Source organism: Diadema antillarum, unplaced genomic scaffold (genome assembly GCF_040938485.1).
Source record: "Diadema antillarum isolate AM-2024a unplaced genomic scaffold, OU_Dant_1.0 scf00000025, whole genome shotgun sequence".
NCBI lineage: Eukaryota > Metazoa > Echinodermata > Echinoidea > Diadematoida > Diadematidae > Diadema > Diadema antillarum.
Genome location: NW_027270914.1, coordinates 1,489,906 through 1,514,976, shown reverse-complemented (window position 1 = coordinate 1,514,976; position 25,071 = coordinate 1,489,906). Strand labels below are relative to the sequence as shown.

At 36.9% G+C, this 25,071-nt stretch overlaps 1 protein-coding gene across 1 annotated transcript in view; it reads left to right on the top strand.

Moving 5' to 3' along the window:
* The first annotated feature begins 1,216 nt into the window (after positions 1-1,216).
* The window catches only part of LOC139733671 (dihydropyrimidinase-like), a 104,841-nt gene continuing 80,986 nt past the window's right edge, over positions 1,217-25,071 (top strand). Inside the window, exon 1 of the mRNA XM_071644486.1 lies at positions 1,217-1,654. The gene's annotated coding sequence lies outside the window, so the exon portion shown is untranslated. The remainder of the gene's footprint in view (positions 1,655-25,071) is intronic.

Here is a 25,071-nt window from a genome sequence, read left to right as displayed (position 1 = left end):
GAGTACTTATTGAATATCACGTCACCGGCAATCCTCCAGTCAAATTACAAGGATCTACTTGGGCGTTGTATAATATCATATATTCTGTGTCTTTTGCATACTGTTAATGAATGCTCACTGAAGGAAAATATCCATGGATTAGATCATGAGTATCATGTAGTGTTTGAACACTACGGAACATTATTTATCACTAAAGAGCTCGGTGAGCAAAATTTGTCAATTTATAAAACTGAGCCGCCGCATTGTCAAGCAGTGTTTTTAAGCACCGAATGAATGATCAAAATAAGAATTTGTAAGTGTCTACCCATGGGCCAATATCTGAAACTTGATTGGTGCATTTGTCTGCTTGGTGAAATCCTTTATTTGATTGGACGTCATGGATCCTTGGAGCTCATGTAAACAAGATCCACTCTGGATGTGAGCTCTCTACTCATCCTGCCTTTCAGCAATGTTGAGAATTTTAAAGTTACTGTTTACCATGGGAACAGTGATTTAAAAAATGTTTGAGATATCTTATTTGATGCAAATGTGTAAGTCAGTTGTATCACAAGACATCCTACCATATCAAAATTTTGTAGTTACACCTTAAATATTAGGAGATATCACTATTTTTCTCAATAAACCATAACTGGTTTAGTCTAGAAACATTTTTGTTAGAACTATTGTTCACATCTTGTATATTTAATGATACTTAACATTGATTATACTGATTCAAATTCTTACATTGGCTGTTTCTATCCCTAACTCACATTTTAGAACTTTTTTGAAGTACTAAAGCTGTTTTTTGTTTGTTTGTTTCATCAGCAGATGGTAAATAGTGCCTTTAACCTGTGACAGGTCATGTATACAAGACATCTACAGCTGAGAGGGTGGGAAGCGCATGACTACCATTACATAAACACCATCGCCAACAATACACTGTGTTTATTGTGATTTGAATGAAGTTGATAGGCATCTAAACTTTGAAAATTGGATCACCTCCACTTTTTCCAGTCCGTCTCTAGAGAATATTTGATGTAGATGTTATCGTGGTCTGTAAAGAAATCATGGATAGTGCTGAGAACATTTTGCTTGCATAGAGAGTCTGTCTATACAATTATGATATTAAAAACAATGAAAGGCACAAATTTTCATGCAGCTTGGTTCAATGCTGTGTGGTTTTATCAACCATCACTGAGAATGGACATCTCCCTAATTAAATGAAATGGAATCCCCATCGTTAATTCTTTAGATGCATCCAAGCTTAGGTTTTGCCATTGACAGAACACACCGCAGCAGCTGTGCCAACATGCATATGCATGAGCTATGACCCGCCGGTGCATGACCTCATGCATAATTCATGACCTTGCACCCATGTGTGTACTGGAGGATAAAGTGATCGCGGGCATGAGAGAGGGAGAGAGGGAGAGAGAGGGAGAAAATGCACAGGCTTCATCCAGACGAAGCATGATGTACAGAGCTAGCATGCGTTGGATCTGGGCGGATAGTAGGGCTATGGGAGGCCTATTGTAAACATTCAGATTTCTGGCAAAAAGGGCAATTGTGCTGAATTTGTGGGAACACAGCGTGATCTCTGCTGGGATATTTCTCTCTAGTGAGGAGAATATTCTTTTGATGCTGTGGAAGAGCTAGACCAGCAGCCCTATATCTCTCGGTGAGTATGCACTTTATATCGTCAGAAGGGCCGTGTCTCTTTGCATGTGATTTTTTTTTTCCCTCCCCCGTTGGTTACCTCAGGTGTACATTAACACATGGTGATCGGTAGTGGGAGAGGTGTGTACAGAGGCTATGGTCTATGTCTTGACAGAGACAGAATAGGGCTCATTTGATGCTATGATTTATTAGCCAACTCTGAATATCTCAATGAAGCATAGTGATATAGCTGGAAGAACTGATGCACAAGGAAATACCCAGCCAAATATTATTGAAAGCAAACCATGCATGCCAGCCACAAAGAATGTAGTATACTGTGAGATATATAAATATATGTGCCTATTTCAGTATATTATATATATTAAGATATCTGAATTATATACTATGAGTGAAAGACTCTCAATGACATCCTAATGTTATATCGTAATCATGTTAATTATCTCATGTAATATGCTCTGTGAAATTCTTTGAACCTTACATAGTATAATCTATTTCTCTCATGCATAATTCAATTTTGATTTATATTTCTGTCAGGACTTCCTGGAATTTGTTCTCAGTATTCTGGTGTGAGTGAGAGTCAAATTGCTTATATACCTTTTAGTTATACAGGGCTCCACACTAGCTTTTATTTTTGGTGGCCCAAAGGCAAACATCCCACCTTTTTTGGTGGCCAGATCAGGCTACCAAATTCTTCATTTCTGAAATTTTGGTGGCCCGACGTTCGTTTTTGGTGGCCCCGGGCCACCGGGCCACCGGGCCACCGGGCCACCGTTAATGTCGAGCCCTGCCTTATAGTTTGAGTCTATATCAATCATGTGGTTCCAGTGTATTGCATTACATATATTATGTATATATCATATTGATAAATGGTATGCCATGTACTCCTGTCATTGCACACGTAATGAGCCTGTCACCCGAGGCATATGTCCCTGTACACTATATGCTCATGGAATGTCGCTATGATGTAACTCCTCTAACTAACAAGTTTACAAAATTTTGATGGAAGGGGATGTGAACAAATTATTCCTTCTACATTCTGTATACCTATACCATATATTTTGTGAATTGAACTTTTTTAGATTCACAATCAAAACCTATCTGTGGTATGGGAAATCCATTATCAAGGAGCAAAGTTTATCATTTTCCATCTTGGAGATAATATACATTGCATTTATTTTGATAAACAATATCTTTACCTGATGTTGAATATGGAAATGTCGGTCAATTCCCAAGGGAAAATAAAACCACTGAGACATGTATGGAATAGGTCTTTGTGATAAGCGTGTTTTGGGCCAGATAGTCATTGTATGGATTGTGTAGACACTATGTGCATAAGTGTAGCCCTTTCCTACTAAAAGTCAACAGTAGGCTGTATTTATGAACTATAGGCTTAGTGAGACTTTCATATCACAAACTTTACGAAGACATGTTGATGCAATGGATGAGTTTTGTATGGAGGGGTGTGATACAGCCATGTACCTCAACAGTACTAAGTAATGTGTGATTGCTTACAATGAATTGTGCATTTGTGCATTTCAAATAGTGTTCGTCTTCATTGTCATATTAATGTTGAGGAAAGTCAAGATTGATATGATATATGAGCAAGAATCGTACGTTGATAAGATGGAAAGTGCAGTGACCTTTCTCAGAGAGATGGCAATACAGATTATCATGTCATGGATGAGTGGAACTGGTAGTAAGAGTGTGTATCAAAAAGGGATGCGTGTGTCGCATATGGAAGATGAGAACCAGAAAAAGGGATGAAAGAAGGAATGCAATAGAGATGATGATATACAGATAGAGAGATAGATGGATAGATGGATGAATAGATAAATTGAGACACAGATAGAGATGGATGAATGAATAGCCAGAATGAGAAAAAGATAGAATGAAAGAGATATAGAAACACTAATAAAGAGAGACAGATAGTTGGATATACAATGTATAGAGTTAGAGAAAGAGAGAGAGAGAGAGAGAGAGAGAGATAGATAGAGATAGAAAGATACAGAAAGATGAATGGAGAAATTGAAGGAGACGTAATATTATAGCCAGACAGAGGGCCAGTAAACAACTTGATGTACTTGTAATTAACATATAAGATTGAATGTTCTCTCTCGTAGTGGTAGATGAACATAATAGAGAGCGGTTACACACGGTCAAAAATTTGTCATTTGAATGATGATTCCAGTGAAAAATAATTCTAATGACGAATTTTTAGCACGTGTGGAAGCAAATTAGAATCACGAATGCTAATCACAATCACGAATTCAAATTCTAGTCCGGAGTTGAATTCCAGTGAAGTTTCACTCAAATTATGGTGCGAAATTTGCATGTGTAATGCTTGACCTCCAAAACATCTTTTGAGGGGCAGAGCTTACGTGACCCTTCAAGCACTTCTGTAGATAATACGCATGCATGCATGCACTCGATCGTACGTTTTGATTAACAAGTCACCAAGGATTACGTAATGCCTTAGCTCGAGAATTCGAATTCTAATCACAGTTTTCGAGCAAGCATGTGTAAGGTCCGATAATTCTAAAGACGAATTGCAATCATCATTACAATGATGATTCAAGTTACGAATTTTCTCTTGTGTGTAACCGATCAGAGAAGAACAGAATGGAAGAAAGGAATTAGGAGTGGAGGGATATACAAATGTAAAGTAAATCCTGTTTTTGTATGGTAGGGACAAACTACTTAAATCGAGAGTTTAAGAGCTAACCCACTAGCCATGGAATTCATATGTAACCTCGCACACGTCTGTGAGAAGTTCATAACTTAGTGGTGAATGGGTGAAGGTTTGACAAAGTTGTGCTGGCAATGAATGGATATCATATTTTTGCAAAGTTTGCAGGAAAATGGAAGGGCCAGCAAAATACAGTCATAGTTTTCCTTGATGGCATTTTCATGTAGGACTGTATAGTGAGATGATGCCCTACTGAGTGATCTGAAATAATGATGAGAGCACTACCTTGTACAAACTCAGATCCTGTATTGAGTGATAGTGTTAGCACTGCATCAGCAAATCAGGTGCCCAGTACCGTTGCCATGACAACATTCCTCTTTCACTCACCTGGCAGCAGATTTTGGTACCTCTGATGCAGGTGAATGTTTGCTCTTTTACTTAAACTCTCTTGTGATGCATTTTTAGGAGGCAAGAAAGATTATGAAGGTACAGTAGTGTTTGTAGTTGCATGCTATGTACAATTGTAAAAGGGACATTTTCATGGTATTGGTTTTATCAAAATATCCCACATTATCGTATCACAGTCACATATATTATTCAGTGGCTGTATTATTCTTTTTAAAAAAAATGAAAAACCCTTGCTTGGTTGAGAAACTTGCAATGTTGCTACACTGATTTATCATATTTGTTTATCATAATTTCTTCCACTCCATATTTGCAAATGAAGTCACACAAAGATAATTTGTTTCATTCAGAACATATAAAGTTTGTATTGCTAAACATTTTTCACTTAGATCACATCATTGCTTGGGGATGGGGGATGGGGGGGGGGGGGGGGTGATGTCTTACCGGATCAACACTGGAAAGGACTTTACTTGCTATGTAGTCATTATTCTCTGAAAACTTAGACACTTAGATCTTATATCTCAATGTTTTTGTTTTTAGATTAGACACAATTTATGTTCTCATGCTGCTTTGTTTTAAAGTTTGATTTAATTCTATGTTATCTACTTCTTTGTTCCCTTATTCTTGACTACGCAGTATACATTGCACTGCTCTTTGAGCACCTTGTGAAGGTGGACAAAGCACCTCACAAATTATCATCGGTATTACTTTGTAAATGACCAGCCTAGAATCTATGGTCATAAACTCTTTGACGCCTTTCCAGCTGTGTCAGCCAAACTTCCCAAGACCTAATAAAGAACTTCATCTTCTCCATCACACTCTATTCACTACCTTAGTTAGGTAGCTTTAAAGGGATGGATCAGGATGTATCTTTTAAAATTTTTGATTATTATATTTAATTGTAGAGCTCTGTATATCTTGTACTCGTTTGGAAGTTAGAATTTGTGTAAGAATTGCAAGGTTGTCCCGTTCACTAAACTGGAAGGACTTTTTTGAATAATATCAAGGGCAACACTGCTTTTGCCTGATTTTAAAAGTTTATATGACCCACCAAATTCCTTTTGATAAGTGTTAATGAGACATTATTGTGCTTTTAGAAAGAAATATCAAATGCTTGTTAATAGTCAAACAATATATCTTTTGTATGCCCCTTGTACATGTAGGTGATTTGATCATCTACCCATTTGTCTGGAGTACATACTTAAGAATCAAGGTGTAAAACAATTATGTTCCATCCAGAGGTAATATCAGTTTGTATCCTACTTGATTGGAAGCAGTAGGGCCTACCATATTATAGTGTAAATCCAGTATGCAGTGACTAGCATGCATTGGATTAGGGTCATCCATATTCCTTCATAATCTGAAGGTTTAGTAAAAACTCTGATAGACAATTTTGTACTGTAATGATAAAAAGGTAGGGGCAAAAATTGTATTAATACTATTGATACTAGAAGAAGTGATGACACTGAACATAATGATGATAATTGTAATAAGATGAATAGAAGAATCTGGTGAAGCTGTTCATTCCTAGATGAAACTGTGAAGAAAAAAATCCTGGTCCTACCCCCCCTTCCAGGTTGTGTTAGTCATAATGGAGCAAGTGGTTTATAGAGTAAGTTGGATTACTGCATAAATGTTATATTTATGCAGAGTGTAGCTTTACTACGAAGGCTGAATAATTTTCCTTCCTTACTCACCGTGAGTAAGCACTATGGTAGGCTGACTGGTACAGTGACCTTGTACTCCTTCTAGTATGAAGTGCCATCGTGCAGTACATGTAGGTGACTAAGTTATTTCATGGAAATACATATGTGGGATCTGTCAGAAAAACAGAGAGAAAGAAGTGAAGAGTTTGTTTGCAAAAGCTGATAAGTCCATATTTGCCAAATGGAGATATTTGAGATTACAGGTCAACAAAAATATATAGAATAATAAGAAAATTTTTGCTTCTTTTGACCATAACTTCAAAAATGTACCTTTATATGTAGTGACCAATATATCATTTAAAAGGTATTATTTTGTACTTTATGACTGAGACCATACTTCAAAATCTTCAAAAATGGACTTATCGGTTTTTGCGAACAAACTCTTCAATTGCAATCATGAGCCATTCTTGACAGCTTTAGAACTGTGTGGTGCATTGCCAATTTGATAATGATAATATTGTTGATAATAGGAGGAATGTTTCAGATACAAGAAAGTCACTGGGTTCCAGCATTTAGATTTCAAATAAAGCAAAATGAACGAAAACAAAAATAAACAGATTTTTTGATTTAAAGTATTTATACAAAGCAATTGTTTTCCAGCCTTTAGGGTATTCAGTAATATGCATAAAATCCATGATTTAATGACATAATTATGGAACTTTATTGTCCAATAATTAGCAAGTTTTTCAGAGAGGAAGATTGTAAAATGAATGGTTTAATGAATGGTTTAGGCAAACAGGTGTGATAAATGGAGGATTTTTTCCCCTTTGTTTACTCCCGCTGCATATCTGGAAGAACCACTAATAATAACCATGGTTGTGAATTAGTTCATTAATAGTAATGTTTGAATTGATTGCTTCAAGGATTATTAACTAGACTTTATTGATGAAAGACATATCTTGGCTCAAGGCAACATAAATGATAAACATTATTCGGTGGTTTGTTTTAAATTTGTTTTCATTTCTAGGAAACAAAAAGGTCAAGGTTAGCATTTGCTCTCAAAATTGGATTGAGGTTAGGGCTGGAGTTAATTAAAGTGGTAGGAATTGTTGGCAGAGAGGGATTTATATAGGGTTAGGCATAACAAAAGTGACATTTGGAAAAATATTGGAGAGACAAATATCATTAACCCTTTTTGTTCTTCTTGTAATTTTTTTTTTACTGATTTTTACAGAAAACCGCATATAGTTCTACACGCTGTCCAAAGTCCCTGGCACAGTAGGAGTTAAACCCATTATAACCTGAGGAGCTGTGGTGGCCCAGTGGTTAAGACCACAGACTATCAATGATAAGGTCCCTGGTTCAAGTCCCCTGGCTGCAGCCATTTTCCCTAATGATTATACTTTAAAGAAATATATTTCTGTATATTTCAAAGGATTTTGTTGTTGTTGTTGTTGTAATCATGGGACATAGTGATTGTTTTAAAGTGACTGTTTAGAGAACAAATGTCTTAAAAGAGACACACCCTGTATACTGAGAATGATAAAATTTGACAGGTTCAAATGAGAACATGCAAGTTGATCATTTATTCTCTCAGAAAAAAAGGAAAAAGCTTATTCTGAAGTGATGACATGAGCTGTTATGATGTGTATATTAAGTCTTCTACTTTACTGGATGTCACATCCAACATGCTGACTTGTCCTGGGAAACCAGGTTTCTTTGTTTGGCTAATGAAATATGAAAACCACTTGCCCACAGAATGTCTTAGATACTTGCTCAATACTGCATTCAGGCAGCAAGGTCAGGTAGCAAGGTCAGGTAGCAAGAAAAAAATACTTTTTTTTCCCTACCAAACCCTGCTTTTAGGATTTGAACAGTCAAAACTATAGATGAATGAAAAGCTCTGTATATTAAAGCAATGTTGTGAAGATGGAAATATTCAGTTCTGTGCATAAAACGATGAGCTGGCTGGTAGTTTGTGAATGTTCATGTGATGAAGCTTACTTTGGCAAGGAGAAGTTTTGGGCAGATTGAAAAAAAAAAAAACCAGCAGCTAAACAAAAAACAACAACAACAACAACAACAACAACAACAAAAGGACTTTGCCAAAAAACAATAGTGAAAGCATTCTGCTGCATTTGTGATTGAGGAAAATGAATTTAGCAATCTATCCATGGATTGACAGTAATCTGGTAACTTGAAACTCACTCAGCTGAAGAAGCAGGTTGTAGTATAGTGTGCACACAAGACCGTGTATTTATCGGTGTCATGTGTACATGTGATATGAACCTATCAGTCATGAATAGCGACGTTGGGGCTATGTTCCCAATGATCATACTTAATATTGTTAGGGTATGGATCGGCGCGCTCTCAATTCAATCCAATTTGGACACTGTCGACCCCAGAGCATTCAAATGCTTTATATTGCCTTATGGGGACACTGGATAGGAGCTTGTTCTTACTTGTGAAGAATGCAGGAGTGTCTGTACATTTGGTTGATGTTTTGCCATGCCCATCAGAAGTGGTCATGGGCCTGAATTTGTAAAATTTGGAATCAGTTTACTAATATATTCAGATTTTATGCATTTTTTTTTACACAAAAGATGTTCTTGACAATCAGAAAGCTTTCCCAAGGCTTGCTTGACATAGCAATAACTTGTAATGTATGCAGAGGGATTCCAAGTACTGAAGTTTATTCATCAGGAACAGTTTGATGGAAAAAAGCTTGTTACTAGAACGCAGGAAAGCAACATTGAAAAAAATCGACTATTGTAATGGAATATGCCATATATTCAGCAAGTCTAATTTTTCATGAATCTGGACTTCTTGACATTTTCACGATTGGTTACATTCGCCGTTATTGAGAATAGCAATTGACAGAGAATTGTATACATGCATGTTGGTTTTATGTTGGGATCATAATTAACATTTTTGCGTGTTTTGAAATTCGTGAATAGCACCCGACTCACAAAATTCACAAATATTGGGAGCTGTAAAATATATGGTGTATAGAGTACAGTAAATCAGCCTATTCGGAGGCAAGGGCAGATATAGAACATATTTTTTCATTGTTTGATGTAAAGTTTGAGTTCTGGTTCTGTATAGGAAAATAACGCCATGCTCATCAACAAGCACAAAATAAGAAGCAATCAAACAAAATAAGCGATCAAACTGTTGTAAAGTTTGCCTTTAGATACTGTCACATGGTACAAGACATATGTAAAGTTTGCATATCAGATGTTTCTGCTTGAATTGCTGTCTGACCATGATATTGGAGTAACCAATTATGCAATGGGAAATATGTTCATTATGAAAATTAAAATGTTTTGTCCCCAGATAGTTGGTCTCTTAAAGCCTTTATACCTCTACAGATCTCTCTGAAATAATGAACCTTAGCCATTGGTCATTGAGGTTTATCGATTTAGAATCACTGTGAATGTTCCATGCAAAATACTGTGCAGCTGTGCGAACCAAAATCATTTCTCACTCTGTGCTATGCTAATGGGAGGCTGGTCATGATAGTATGCTGTGTTTGGCTCTCAAAGCTCATTTTCCTGTGGGTGTCAGCTGTTCTAGTGTCGTTCCTGAGGGTTAGTTAGTCTCAATTAAGGCTCCAATTAGCTGCTTAATTGAAGGACTGGGGGAAAAAAAAGGCTTAGAGTGCTGCGATGTAGTGATGAGATTGATAAAAGCCATGCATACTAACAACAGCATTAACCTAAGCTATCCACTTGCCATTGGATTTAATGTTAACCCTTTGGCCATAGGAATCAATTTGAACTTGCACAATATCAACAGGAATTTTAGGCTCTAGGAGGGAATGGATTTCAGAGGCATGACACCGCCTTTGATTAAAAAGGGGCTTGAAAATTCCCTCTGTTGGCATTTGTTTCCTGCATAATATGCAAGACCTGGTGCATTTCTTATTGTGCATGATAAACTATCAGCTTAATGAGAAAGTTTTACACCTTTTCCTACCTAGACCCTGAACGTACAATTTAAGTTTTAGATATCAATGCAATTACAAAACTTATGGTGCAATTATACACTATCACTGTCATGATTTTTACTTTCCTTTTTGTCCCAAAAAGATAACATGGATCTTCAGGGAGTTAGAATTTGAGCTCAGGGGTACTCTTTCTTAATATTTTGTGATATCAAAATATTAGATTTAAACAAAGGTGTGAACTTTTCTTTTAATTAGTCATTGTGAAATGACTCAAATCCAACTGACTATGACAAAATAACTTGAATTGAATAGTTCATCACTTACTTTGTTTCATTGTCTTGCATGCTGTAAACTGAAGTTTGTCAGGGTTCTTCTGTTAATTGTTTAATAGTGAATCCTTTGTTACTTCAATTCTGATGTATATTCATGAATTATCAAAACACAGTACATTTTGTAGACTGTTTATTTAACAAATTATGAATTGTTTTTCTTTTCTTTTGAAATGTTTTCTTAATTGAGTTATAGAGATTCAAACAAGTTGTCAAATGAATGTTATACTACTTTAGAAACTCAAAACATTTTGATTGATAGGAAGTATGATAATCAGTTGATTCATATGAAACATGTAATTAAAATTATCGAAATCATGCAGTGTTTTAATGAATAATAATATCATACCAATTTCGCCGAAATTAAGTTTTTGATACAGAAAACAAAGATCATTATGGGAAGGGATGATATGGTTTCAATGTGAGAACTGCTGTAAAGGAGACTAATGAAGTGTGATGTAAAAAAAAAAACAACTAGGTCGGCTGATCTAGAAACCTTCCAACCATTCAATGCCTGGCAGACATGGATTGATAAAGAATGTGAATCAGCCTGAATTTGTATCTGTGAGCAACATTTGTCAGCAACCAAAGGATCTTTAAATTCAGTTTCCCCAGCAAGTGCAATTCCACACCATGTTCAATTTGACATTCATTGTCATGGGCAGACATCCGGGTATTTTACGGTGGGTGGAGTAAAAAACAACACACAATTGGCATATTTTTGAGACAAAATTATCTATTTTTCTTCCATGATTGGCTTTCAAATTCCATGGAACTGGCAGATATAGCCCATCTTAACATTTCCGATAGCTGCAAGAAACATTATTTATAAATTGTGTTAAAATAGCGCAAGATGGAGGATTCTGAATGTCCATGTGTTGCCATGTCGTCTGTATCACCACGTAAATTCATAAGCTTGCACTACATTTGCAAGTTGAATGCTTGTGCATGCACAGCATTACTCCGATTCACACTCCCGCTCCGCATAGTTCAAAAATAGGAGAGGCGTTTGTTTTTACTCAAGCTGCACCAAAAGTGAACATACACCCAACCATGAGAATAGAGATAAAATCCAAAAAAGGGGATGGAGAGAGATTTCAAAGGGATCAGATCTGTATTAAAGGTCCTGTTTACCTGTGGGAACAGTGATTTAAAAATTTTTCAAGATATGGCATTTAATGCATATGTGTAGGTCTGTTGTACCACAAAACATCCTATCATGTAAAATTTTCGCGATAAAGCCTAAAATATAAGGAGATATCTGTATTTTTCTCAATAAACCGTAACTGTAGATGGTTTAGTATGGAAAATTTTTTTTATTATAACTATTGTTCACATTTTTCATATTTAACAATACTTAACATTGATTTTACCCATTCAAATTTTTACAGTGGTTGTTTCTATACCTAACTCACATTTTAGAACTATTTTAAAGCACTGATGCTGGGTTTTTGCTTCATCTGCAAATGGTAAATTATGCCTTTAAGCAAGTTATGAAGTATGTGATATCAAAAGTGTCGTAAAAAACACTCCGTGTTGTCAGTATAGCAGCAATTGATGTACATGGGAGAAGGTGTTATCATTGTCTCACAAGCCCCTCATTAACCTCAAACTTTGGACAAAAACATGATTTTTATATTTTTGGATAAAGACCAAATGCAGAGATAAGTGGTAAAGATGTGTCAGTCTCTTCTAATTTGTGACCAATATCTCTATTCAGTAGAAACATGTACAACTTTAAAATATCTTAACATGTTTGTTGAGATAAAGTCAATTTCTTCAGGTGTGAGATTCTTCAGTTTGTCTCCCTCTACAAATTACATCAGCCCTCTGAATAATATCTTTCTTTCATTCAGTCCTTTTCTTTATAAGAAATCAAACATTCTGTTGATCCAAATTCATTTGAGTCATGATTTGTTTTACCTGGCTAGTAAGTCCCCACTGATGGACTATACAGTGAGGATAAATTGCCTTGCCTAGGGGCACAACCACTGCAGCCAAGGGACTTGAACCATGGACATAGTGGTTTACAGTCTGTGACATCGGTAACTGAAAAACAACAGTTTTCTGCCCTCTTTGTTTTTGAAGTTAGCCTAAAGTTGATTTGAACATGATATGGATCTGATACTCTTTGAGTTTCCTTCATTATTAGTTACTACTATGCAATCTGCATAAAATGCAACTTTCATGTGACTTCTTTCAATGAATTGTGAGTTCCTTTTATGCACAGAAGACACACAGGCATGTAGCAGTGAGAATGGTCATCTTATGTAGATATGGAAGTACTGATAGTTTAGACTTAACCTTGTAAAGTTGCAGTTTAATTACCTGATTTTTTTGAACAGCCAGTCATGTGGTCTGATACACAGTGTGTGAAGAATTTGCTAGTATGATTGTATTTATGCAAACTTGTGATTGAAAATAGGACCTGAGGTCTGATGCAAAGGCCAAAAGAAACTCAAAGATGTAATTGTTTTTATCTTTATGATATACCAACAAAGTAAATGATTATGATATTTTTATATTTGCTGAACATGGTTTCATGCATCTGGTGATAAGTGTGGTAGGTCTCCCCTTGAGAAAGAGGAAAAGATAAGCAGAATGGGGAGAGAGAGAGAAAAAGAAAGAAAGAAAGAAAGAAAGAGAGAGAGAGAGAGAGAGAGAGGAAAAAAAATATATGCACCACTGGCAGATGTGTGTACACTGGTATGGTAATTAGGAAGAATGTTTTGAATGAATTTATTGCACATGGAGGTGAAATATAGATTTGATATTGCCAGCTACAGCTGCACAAGTGATAAAAGTCAGATCAGTAGAAATAAAAAGAAAGATGGATAGCATCAGATAGATATATTACATGAAACATATAGATATAGAAAGAGAGAGAAAGAGAGAGAAAAAGAGATGGGGGGGGGGGGAGAAGAGATGATGGGAGAAACCTTCATGTTAGTAACAGTTGATGATATTTCATTATTGTGCCCTAACCCGGGCCTCCTCTTCAACTCCAGTCGCGCACATAGAGGCATGCATGCTGCAGAGCTGAATGCACCATTCCTATATAGAGTAGAGTGGAGTGGAGGGGTATGATCACATGACTTTGCCTACAGGTAGAGGGTTCAGAGTTTGATCAGGCCCCTAGGAGCTTGGGCACTTATGGCTTCCTGTTTGGGGGCCCTGCTCGTATGACACGGTGCCTAGTCAATGTTACATGCTGCCTAGTCAATGTAACACGTCATGATTTGTGACAATGGGCACTTAAACTCTCAGACACACATGATTCAGATCTTAGAATATGATGTTTACTATGTTAAACAGTGTGATGCAGCTCCACCACATAAAACAGATTATTGCACAAGTAGCAGTTGCTGCCAATTTGAGTACATACACACAACATACACTGTTTCTTCCCTAACTTGGAAACAGGGAAATAAAGTTCCTTCTTCATATTTCAAATTCTGATGAGGAATCTTGCAGGGAAAAAAAATGATAATAAATCTTTTCATCATTAAATTGGTACCTCTTGACTTACGGCATATCTTATATTAGAGGTAGAGTATGGACTGGTTAAATTTATTAAATCTGCTCAAAACCAGAAAGTACTTTACTACAAAGAAGAGGTACATGTACATTCAAGATAAACAAGATTTTTTGCCACATAATCTTCTTCTACAGACAGTGACAGAAATTCTTCCTTATATCTATAATGTATTTTTCTTTTTATATCCCTTGTGTGAAAAGAAATAATGTGAAAAAAAGAGAGAGAAGTTTACAGCAATGTAAGTATACTGTGTAGTGACAGAACAGCAAGGGGTGTGCTACCATGTGCCTGGTAGTATGTTATTTTACAAATTGACAGAAAACTGTGATCTGTTGGGATACCCAAATGTTTGAAAGTCAAAGTGAGGGAGCACTTTGTATAGGCAGCAAATGTATGACAGTTATGGACTTTTCTGTGAATGTGGCTTAGAATAAGTGATGTACAAAATAAGATGGGAAATCATGGTTAATGAATTGTAAGAAGTCCATTGATTTATTCCATAGTATTTCTTCTGTAGACGTCATTGTATACAACATAAATTTAGGCCAGTTTTGTGAATTTTAAATCACAATGTTTATGTCATAACAAACCCATGAACCCTTTCTGGGGTCTGTTTCATAAAAGTCTAATGAGAGACTTTTTACTCATAAGACACTCTTGTGAGAGACTTCATGAAATGGATTTAAATACTTCTCTTCGAAAGTCTCACATTGTTACATCCCTGTATATGAGCAACTTTGGCCATTCTCAGATTTATGCAAAGACTTGTATGTGATGACTTCATAAATGGACCCCGGGACTGACACCTCAAAATGCTGTTAACTTTGTCTAGAACTAGTTTGCAGTTCGTGATGACGGGATTAAGGAACAGGCATGTCATATTCCTTCAATATTGTCATGTTTTGGTTAGAATTCACTTTGCAAACAGAAGATAATGCTTGGGAAAGCCAAGCACACGCATGAATACCTGGTTAGTTTCATGATTTATATGAATATGAATGAATTTGTCAAAGTAATGTGAATAGAGTAATAGATATCACTAGTCAGGGTCATATGTGTTTCATTGAGCATAATATGTGTCCAATTAATAAAGCCTTAAAATTTGATTAATTCAGTTATTATGGCAACAGCTAGGCTACAAGCAAAGTTTCATTTATTTGTTGCTGTATTAATCTGTAAGTGTTGTGAATTACATTTAATCACAAGGCTTCCAATGATGTGCTGTGGAATTTTAATCAAATGAGAAACTGGCAAAGGCACACTGTCTGACTTTATAAATAGGATGAACGAAGGCTTGCTTGAAACTTTCACACACTTTGGGGAATGTCTGCGCTGAGCTGAGCGATGCTTGACGATGTTTCAAGATGTGTTGCTATGCTGATGGAGGATTTTGTTCTTCGAGTCTTTCATCTTATGCCCGTTTCACACTGGACAATTTCGTCGATTACACAAAACAACACCAAACAAAGTATCTTCGATGAAGAATATGTCTGTGGTCCTTGTGTCGCTATAATCACTCCTGCTGGAGTGCTTTGTCGCCAGTTGTCACAGATGTCTGAAAGCTAATAACCAATGAATAGAGATTACTGTAAAAGTACATATTTTTGCACAAGTAATTTTTCACGCTTTTTGGGGTTAGATAAATTTTGCATGTTTTAATTCTGTGGAATCAAGACATTACATAGGTGTACATATAGCAGGCAAAAATATTTGCACACTTTTATTTTCACACTAGTTTTGGGTTGCACGAAATGCACAAAAATTTCCACACCCTGAAAATGTCCACTTTTACAGTACTGTAATTCATCCCAAATTAATTGCTGGTTATGACTAAGATCTGAACCCCCTTCCCCCTTCTCATGACCTACTGTAAAAGTGGTTTCTTTCGCGGTGGTTTTATTTTCACGCTTTTTGCGCTTTGAGGTTGAACCACGAATTTAACATCACGCGAAAATGTTTTAAACTCGCCGCTTGTTTCATGGCACTGGTTACAACGCTACAGCGCACATGCACACACGAAGATTCCGCGCATTGAGTGTGTTGATGGTCAACACACACACAGCGATACCGCGCAATGTAGGTACAAGCATGTTATAAAGTATTCGAGAGACAGGATTTCATGTAAGCCTGCATTTAATTTTAATTTCTATTTAAAAAATAAAAGAATAATTGGATTATAGTTGGGTTTTCATGTGCAAAATAAAACAGTTTTTGCCAACTATGAATTCACAGATTTTGGCCACCGCGAATTTAAACAGACGCGAAAAAGTCGGCACCGATAGAAACCGCAAAAGTATCTGTACGCAAAAGAAACCACTTTTACAGTACTTGGTTTTCAATCGGTAACCAGTGCATGTAATCAGTATGAAAGGGGTATAGAATCAGTATGAAATGGGTATGAGATGGGGGAAATGGAGCCATGTCCTTCCCTGAGGAGTCTACTGATGATGAGTCTACCACTAGGAGTCTACCAATCCTCTTGTCTGTCTGTCTGTCTGTCTGTCTGTGCTCAGCCAGTGAAACTGACGAAGTAAACACACCTGACGTTTCTGTCGGGCCTAAAACTCTCCATTCATCATCCCCATCCTGTCAGACAGACTTTAGAGAGATCACAATTCCACCAGGAGATATCGTGCATTATTCCATCCCAGTCCACCGTAAGGGAGAGATGTTGATTGTTAAAGTTAGGTACAACTCCCTTCTCATTACCCCATCCTTGTTGGCATAAAGCGTATTACTTGTGGTATCTCCTGAATCTCTTCTGAATGGGCAGTTTACTTTTATCACTTTTAGCTGACAGGTCATATTGGTCACTGCCCTTTTTATACTTTGCTGCTGCACAGCCATCCAGCGTATGGAATATGTTTTGTTTGGGTACTATACTCCTGGAGGAAATTTATGCAATCTTGAACATGTGACTTGGTTGAAATTCACCAAGGTACCTTGTGTAGGATGGAAATTGGAGATGCAACTATTCAAAACTATCCTATGCGCCTTGTCTTTAAAAGAAGGTGTCCTGGTACCCTTGTGAGTTTATACAAGTTCTCCCCTTCACACGCAGTCTTGTCCCAAACAAGGTGCCTTAGATGGGTTTAATGAGTTTGTCCTCGTTTTTTGTGCCCTGGCAAGGCTGTATTTCTTCATCTTCTTCTTGTTTTTTTCACTCCAAACAAAGTTCTTAGATGAGTTTTGAGAAGTTGCTTTCTTGTGTTCCCATCCAGTACAAGTTCAAAAGTTAAACAATCTTACAAACATTTCGGCATGGTTAATAAAAGTTCCTCCTCATAACAAAAATACACAACAACAATAAGAAAATGGGTCTTGCACACAGTATTCCATAAAGGTTACACTCCACAATATCTTTATTTTATGGTATTCAGTCTTTCTTTATATGGCAAAAGCTGTTATCTAGTCATCCCTTTGCATTTTAGCTGTCAATAAATTATTGGAGCTGCAATTATTTAAGCTATCAATTGGTAAATAACTTTCCTGGTATAAAAATACCATACCGAAGCACAGAGGTGAGGACACTGACATAATGGATAAAACTTCCGACTTAAAAATAGAGGGATGAAGTTCAAGTCCTGCCAAGTACTTATGTCTTGGGACCTAATGTTATTACTCATGATGCTCCTGTCAATCCAGGTGTAAAAATGAATACCAAGGACCCTCTAGAAGAACAGTGCTAATCAAATGAAGTGACTACTCTGGGTGAATAAGACCATAATTATTATCATCATCATCATCATCATCATTATCAGTAACCAATTGAGGATGAGCTGATTTGCTACAACACACGTTTCCCATATATACTGTAGACATTTGCTGGAGTGTACCATGAAGCTACAAACCAACTAGCTTCATGAGTGTACTCAGACTAGTCTTTAATGGTTTAGGACACGATAAGTGCACATGTTTTGATAAAAAGTGATGGGATGTCCATATCTTAGTTGTGAAGGGTCACTGATGGCTTCCTTTAATGATCCCTGTTTCATTGAAGCAGGTGACGTCAATGGTCATGAGTTATGGCGGGACGGAGGCGCCTCAGAAGCAATCTTGAGTCTCGTGAAGAATTAATGAGTGTCTGCAGGATGGACTTAGATGTTAGTAGCGGAGGTGGAGATTGGGGTGGGGATTGAAATGGGAATGAGGATGGGAATAGGGTGGGGTAGGGAATAGAGATAAGGGTGGGGATGGGTGGGGATGGGTTGAGATGAGGGTGGGGATGCAGTGGGGATAGATTGAGAAAAGGGTGGGGATGAGGGTGGGGATGAGGGTGGGGATGGGATAGGGATAGGATGGGAATATGGCGGAGATTAGGGTGGGGATGGGGGCAGAGATGAGGGGAGGGGTGGTGAGTATGGGTGTTATGATTAGCCAGAGAAGAGACAGAACACACACATTTCACATCTAGCCTAGATAGTGACGGTCAGTTCTCAGTCACGCTAATTCGGGATGTGGTATATAGCACATTTGGCTGTGTTTTAGTATTTGAATTTTGTGATTGGATCAATATTTGTGATATTAAAAAGTTGAAAAGTGATACTTTTGTCTTAGTCTCTCAATATGTATTTCTAAATTGCTAACTCAGTCACTCACAAACTTGTAAGTACAAGTTCCAATTCATGATGATAAATACGAATGAAATGTATATTTTATACAGTTTTGAAGAATAGCAATGAATATTGCTCTGTGTGTTCAGATACAGGGTTTGTACCGTATGTTTATTTAGTATGGAATAGATATCTCTTTTCGTTCAACATTATTTCAAAAGAAGCCCTGTGTGTTGGAGACCTGTTAGGATGATGATTGAGTTGTCCGTACACATTATGACTGAAAGAAAGAGCTTGATGTAAATCTATCAAGATGCACAGTCACTTTAGTGGCCTCATTGTTTTCAGCCAGAGAAAGTAAAGAAACAGATTGAATCCCTTCCATTCTGGCTTCAAAATATGTATAATGTATGTGAGATATACCGTAAAACGAGGAATGTGAGGAATGCATTTTAATTTCACAAATTTCGCGAGAGCCAAGATTTGCAAAATTAAGATGCATGTGAAAGTTCCTGTCTACGCTATATGTATTGAATGCCAGTGGCAATTCGCGAAAATTTCATGCCACGAAAATGGCCGTCAGCTCCAATTCGCAAAAATGTCGTGCCGCGAATATATCATGGTTTACAGTAACGAGTAAGTTAAGAGTTTCACACCCAGTGATTTCTTTAAACCTTTCTGTGCCAAGAAGTTTAGGTACAGTGTGTACAATTCTATGGGATTTTTGTGTGCCAATCAGCACTGAAGGTATGCAAAGAGTTACAGACAGTTTCTGATGTAATGGAGTCCATTTTCTTCATTGATGTCACAAAGCTTGTATGAACCACCAGTAAGAAGACACACACCCTCAGTATCTGTAGGTTAATTATCATCCATCACATGTTTAGTACAGGGGTGAGGATGCACTTATCACCAGTGATGCATGGCGGACAACTGTGAGGGGGTTTAAGGTGGAATGCAGAATTTTTATGACGGGCTCTATCTCCCGCTGATATAAGAGGAGACCCTGTAACAGCAGTAGCTAGATGTAAGTAACAGTTGTTTTGTTGGATTTTTAAACTAAAAAAAAGAAGAGTCATTTAGCTGAAGTGAGTGTAAAGCCAATATGGTAGCAAAGTGTTGGCAGTAATAAGTAGTAGCTAGCTTTGAGCTGCAGATGTTTTGTTTGAGTCTTTTCACTCAAAAAAAAAAAGAGCAAAGAGAGTAATTTATTAGCAAAAGCAGAGTAAAGCCAGTATAGTAATGAAATGATGACAGTAAAAAAGCAGTAGCTAGTCTTTAGTTACAGTTGTGTGTTGTGAGTTATTCATAGGGAGCCTGTCTCAAACCATAGATTGTATAAAATGATTTAAAGTCATGTCTATCATTGATATGATTTAAAAAAAAAATTAAACCCCTAGTAAAATAATTGTGGTTGTATGAAATATATAAAAATCAGTCAGCTATAATACCAGGTAAGGTTTCTTGACTTATAAGTGATATGCTTAGGTGCAGTCTGTTTGATAATATAGTGGTGACATCTTTCTTCTGTTACTACAATATAAGAAAAGAGTTCTGGGAACTTAGAATTCATGCTCATTTTCACTCTTGATTAAATTCATTGCAATCATACAAGCATTGATCATCTGGGTTGGAATTATGTAAATAATTGTTCCTTGAATTATCATATACTGTACTGTATAGAGAATTTAGAATTAGGAATCTGAAATAGCAGAAAAAGTATTTTCAAGCCCCTGTTTCATGTTCCATGATCTGCTGAGTTGTTATTTTGAGTATATGCTCCCTTGCTTCATACCCGGCTTCATATCTACCAAAATTTCTTGAAATGACAAGATATAATGAATCTATCATAGAAACAGATATCTACCCATTGTTTTTACTGTTTTATGCTGTAGAATGATCAGTCTTCAATACTTTACCTGTAACTTCTGACTTTCCATGTTTTATGCCTCCGCCACGAAGTGGTGCCGGAGGCATTATGTTTTCAGGTTGTCCGTCCGTCTGTACGTCCATATGTACGTACGTACGTCTGTCCGCATTCGTTTACGCGATAACTTGAGTAATATTGACTGGAATTTTACCAAACTTGGTCCAAGTATAAAGTATGATGGGGCAATTACTTGATTAGATTTTGGGTGAAATTGGCCGAAGGCCAAGGTCAAAGGTCAAGGTCAAATCATAAAATTGTATCCGTTTACGCGATAACTCAAGACTGGATCAAGCAAATTTCACCAAACTTTGTTCGAGGATGATGTATGATGGGGCAATTAGTTGAGTAGTTTTTGAGTGAAATCGGACAGAGGTCAGAGGTCAAAGATCAAGGTCAAATCCTAAAATCTATCTGTTTACATGATAACTCAAAACTGGATGTAGCAACTTTCACCAAACTTGGTCCAAGGATGAAGTATGATGGGGCAATTAGTTGAGTAGTTTTTTAGTGAAATTGGCAAGAGGTCAAAGGTCAAAAGGTCAAGGTCAAATGCTAAAAATGTTGCTATTTCCACCATATCTATGTAATGTCCAAAGGTATTTTCTTGAAACTTAGTATAGACATGTACTACTGCGTAACGGTTCTCCAGAGAGAGTTTCATGTCATAAGGTCAAAGGTCAAAAGGTCAAAGGTCAGGTGAAATGTTACAATTTCACTTTTCTCTCAAATGGTTCAATGTTTCTTCATGGAACTTGGTACATATGCATGCACTGACTGGCAGGGATTATCTAGGAAATTTAGGGGTCATGGGTCAATAGTCAGTTGGTCAAAGGTCAACATCAACTCCTCAAAGTTTCACTATCTATCTTATACTGTAATTACGCTTTTTCTTCATACCTTGAAAATTACTCAATGCATAAACTTATATAAGGGTCGGTCAAAAGTCAAGTAAAAATCCTCAATTCCCCAAATACATGTGCCTGCACTCTTAGACAATTATAGCAAACCTAGTTCAAGGAAAGTAAACAGTCAAGACATTTCTGACAAACCTGTCATTTCAATATTTTGCCACTTATGTGAAACTGTCATCACACATTGTGAAGACATTGTACTATACACCTATTGGGAGAATCATGCATTATGGCGGAGGCATACCAGTCACCATAGTCACATTTCTAGTTTTTTTCTGTTGCCACACTAATCCTTTTCGGTATAAAATAGGTGTGCCCAGACGGCACATAATTATATCGCTGGTAACCTAGCGAATGGCATTCTTGTAGTCAAAGTCCTATTCCAAGGACCAAAATCTTTCTTTGAGTTTCTGTAGAATTTGTTGCCTACAGCAATGTTCTTAGTGATTTATAGATTCTATTTTTTGTGATTATTTACATGTCATCACAATGGCAGTGCTGCCAAGCCTCCCTGATTCTCTAGGGCAGTTTCACACTTGTTGAGAAACATAATTGCAATGCTGAATTATAATTACAACTACAATTACGATTAAGATTATTGTCCATTTTTAATACCTGACCAAGGAAGGCTTCATGGATTCTGCAGTTTCAAATTTCAGAGGGGAGGAGAGGAGGTGTGGCTTCTCTCTGAGTTCCCATCAACTACTCCTGAGTGGCAAGTAGTGCACACTTTGACTGCAGTGTGAACATTCGAGGAGCGTGGTTTCTCTGCAGAAGTGGTTGAAAGTTCACTATAAGCTCTGCCCTCAAAACACGATTTTGGAGGTCAATCTGTACACACCAATGTTTCATTCCATGTGTCTGGAGAATCGTGATTTGAAAGAACCTCTGGACTGTCATTTGAATCATGATTGGAATTATGATTCAAATCTTACTTTGCAACTCCAGTTTGCATACACACAACCAAAATGCATCATTCGAATCATGTTTCTAGTGATGTGTTAATATACAATCATGATTCAAATTACGCTGTCTCAGCACGTGTGAACACAGCCTAGGAGGCTCCCTGAAAATCAAACATCTCCTCACGTCCTGGCACTAGAATACAACAGCATCCATAATTTGGGGATTGCTTTTTTTCTTTTTTTCTAGTATGCGCCTTGAGAGGTGTATACATGTATCACATAAGGTTCTCCGTGCTTTCTCTAAAGAACCTGATTTTCATGCATGTTGGCAGCCTGCTAAGGACATTTTAAAGGTTGTGATGGCATGCATAATGCTGGCATACCAACTCAAGTTTAAAGGACAAGTTCACCTTCATAGACATGTGGGTTGAGTGAATGCAGCAATATTAGTAGAACACATAATTGAAAGTTTGAGGAAAATCAGACAATCCGTTCAAAAGTTATAAATTTTTGAAGTTTCTGCTTACTCAGGGCTGGATGAGAAGACTACTATAGCTTGGGATGTCACATGAGTACAACGATATAAAGAAAGAATAAAGAAAATTCAACATATTTTCACTTTTCTCATATAACAAAAGAACACTTGACTTCTTTCTTTCAGAAGGCAGGGGGAATAATATTACCCTTAACACATGTCAGTAACAAGTCGAAAAAATTTGCACTTTATTCAAAAAGAAAAGTTTTGTGAAATTCTCTTTTTATTTTCTTTATATGGTTGTACGCATATGACATCATACACTGTAGTAGTCTTCTCATCCAGCAGTGACTACGCAGATACTTTAAAAATTCATAACTTTTGAACGGATTGTTCGATTGTCCCCACACTTTCACTGATGTGTTCTACTAATATTGCTGCATTCACTCAATCCACATGTATATGAAGGTGAACTTGTCCTTTAAGGAGCATTAAACCATTGAGGATGAGCTGATTTTACTTACAGCAAACATTTCCCATAGACACCAGCGATAGAGTATACTGTAAAGGTGGTTATTTTTGCACGAGTAATTTTTTGCGCTCGGTTGGTCAAGATGGATTTTGTGTGTTTTTGATTCCATGTAATCAAGACATTTATTAATGGACCTTGATCTGCAAAAACATTCACATGTTTTTATTTTCACGCTGGTTTCTGGTCACATGAAATGCGCAAAAATTTCCACTTTTACAGTACTTGGTGCTATACTTCAGTGGGTAAAGATATAGGCCTACTGTATTTCAAGGAAGAAATGTTTGTGGCATTAAATTTTTTTCAAATTTTAGCCAATGAAGAGCTATAGAGATATGTATACAGACAGGTTGTCAATAGTAATGATAGGGTTTATCAAATGGATGAAGTTGTAAATAACACTAAAGACTTGTTAAGTGATTACAGATTTACCTCACCCTAATGTTAAACTATTTGTGACAAATGTATATCAAATCATTTAAATTTCATTTAGATTTCTTCTAGATTTTTTCATGACACTTTTATAGTTCAGACAATTTGATTTTCTGCTAGTAGTTATTATTAACTAGAATGTGGGTAATGTTTTAGATTAAATTTTTACCTTTGAAAGGTTCAAAGATGTCTTATACCTTCATTAGCAATGCATTTGATGATCACGTCATGCATATCATAATTTCATAATTTTCTTATTTTTTCTGACTTTAATGACAATTTCTTGAGGATATTATTTTAACTTCAATGATTAAAATTGAGAAGGACTGTGAATGCAGAGTAGCTGTAATCCACCCCTCAGGTAGGCTTACAAATGTCTGTCACATATTTGCCGATGCGTAACAAATTGAGACCGGTGTCCCAGAAATGCATTGCTGCGAATTACTGCAGGTAGAAAGAAATGTGAAGTCATGCATGTGCACCAGTCTTCCTCCTTTGAGTCCTGCCTTAATCATGGGAGAGACCTCAGGGGGTTTGACATAATCAGTGTATGCCTGACTTGTCCAATAACAACCCTTCATCTTAACCCATTGAGGTTGAGTCCCAAGTATACTTGGGTAAGTGTTTAAATGCAAAATCTGCTTGTCCTCAAGGGGTTAAGGATGGCCGAGTCAGTGCAGCATGTTGTACATCATGCAATGTGGCATTGTAGTGTTTCAGTGACCCATGACCCCTAAAGGGCAAGGTGGCTGTTATTCTGTTATCCTAGTACCTTTTTATAGTCAGTGGGCAAGGGGCATTTTAAAATGATATGTGGAGTCAAAGTACAGTCTATAGTGAAAAAGCGTTTCTTCTCTTTTGTGCTTCTTGAAGTCTATGACATAAACATTTATTTGGCACTCACTTTTTCACTGTGAGTTTAATATCATGTACTGAATCGTCTCACAGCTTGTTTGTGTAGAGATTTTCCCCCCCTTGGAATTATAAGTGATAGAATTGAGATTTTCCTGAGTTGACATGAAAAGTAACTGATAACACAAATACGGAGACTCAAATTCTCCCATTTTGAGGCCATTTGTGCGACAATATCTGGTATCCCTCTCTCCCTCTCGAGTTCGAATTTCTCCTGC